We start from the raw sequence: 1884 nt of genomic DNA, 5'->3' as shown, positions 1-1884 counted from the left end.
TAACAACAAAATTTCCCCGTCGTGGGATGAATAAAGTATAATCTAATCTCTACATGTGTTTTGTGTGTGAAATTCTAGATATGGAAAGTAACTAAAGCTGTCATATTAACACAGTTGAGTAAAAAGTACAATATTTCCCTCTGAAATGTAGTGCGCAGAAGTAAAAAGTGGCATTAAAGGAAAGACTCAAGTAAAGTACAAGCACATCAAATTTGTACTTAAGTAGAGTACTTGTAAATGTACCTTTACTGTACAGTTAGTGTACATTCCACTGGTTTTATCTCATCTCCTTTGAACTACTGCAGCCTCCACTGTAAAATTATTTTCAGATTTGAATGATCATGTTTCAACCCGTTTAGCTCTCTAGTTGCATTACATAGCTCTTGGCTCTACATGTGCAATGCCTGACATACTCAAGCTCACTATATCATTATCACCTTTAGGTGCATTTGGAGTTGCATTACGCGTTGTTTTCCAGTTCACTGAGGCTGAGCATTAAGCACCAATAACTTTTTCACAGTGTGGTTTTCATTCTATGCACAAAATATTGCCATCAATTGACTATTAGATTAAAATAATATTAGAAAATCAACTTGCTTTCTTGCTTAGAGTTAGACTAGAACATAAATACAAATTCTCTCTTTCAACTTTACTACTATTCTACTACTCAACTAATTCTGTACGCTGATATGAAGCTATAGCCATCAGCTGATTAGCTTAGCTAAGCATAATGACTGAGAAGAGCTAGCCTGGTTCACTCTGACAGTATAAAAACAACTGTCTGCGGTACCAGCACCTCACTAATTTACATGTTATATCTGGTTTGTCAAATCGTATGTGTAAAAGTTCTGGTTTTAACCCTCCTGTGGTCCTTGGGTCAAATTGACCCATTTTCAAAAAGTTTCAATATCAGAAATGTGTGTTTCTTTCAACCAAATTGCCCAAAAACATTACGTGGATGGTTCCATGCAACGCTCTTAACAAGTAAAATAAATGATCAGTTCACTACTTTCATTGAATGTGGGTGTGTTATTCAATTTTCTAGCATTTGAAGGAAAAAAATGATAACAGAATGTTGAAACAAAGTGACAAAAACGTTGGAAAAAGCTTGAAAAACTTGGGAACAAATGACAAAAGTTTTAAATTTAGACCCACAAAATCAAAAAGTTGCATGATCGACGGGAAGACAACACAAGGGTTAAAAGAACTTTTACCAATGCACACTATTTATATATGTTATTCAAAATGGTCTTCATGCGTCATTATGGAACCCACTGCAGTTCTAGGCAAGACTAAATGTATGTTCGGGCTGCTTCGTAGGGCGGGTTTTGCCAAGAAACCAGGTGGGATCGAGAATAACGTAGTCTTTACACTCCGACAGCTATAAATAACTTATAAAATATCCATCATCTGTAGCTGCTGTGGCAAGAAAACATCTCTTTTATACTTTGGTTTGTTTGGACTGAGCCAGGCTAGCTGATTCCCTCTGTTCCCAGTCTTTATGCTAAGCTAAGCTAATCGCCTGCTGGCCATTGCTTCATATTTACCATTACAAACATGAGAGTGGCATCAACATTCTCCTCTAACTCTGTGCCAAACAGTATTTCTCAAAAAGTCCAAATCTGAAACAAATATCTCTAAACATATGCAAATAAAACCAAGATCTACACGACTCGATACCACAAGGGGTAAGCGAGGAAAAATGCTTTATTCATAATTTTGGGGGAACTGACCATTTCATATTTTTTCATGCTGCTATAAGACTTAACCAACAACTGGGAACCTGACAGTGACACTCTGACCTCCATGAGAAAGGCCTGGTGTAAGTAGGATGTGTGTGTGTGTGTGTGTGTGTGTGTGTGTGTGTGTGTGTGTGTGTGTGTG

Source organism: Etheostoma spectabile, chromosome 18 (assembly GCF_008692095.1).
Source record: "Etheostoma spectabile isolate EspeVRDwgs_2016 chromosome 18, UIUC_Espe_1.0, whole genome shotgun sequence".
Taxonomy (NCBI): domain Eukaryota; kingdom Metazoa; phylum Chordata; class Actinopteri; order Perciformes; family Percidae; genus Etheostoma; species Etheostoma spectabile.
This window is presented reverse-complemented; position numbering follows the sequence as displayed.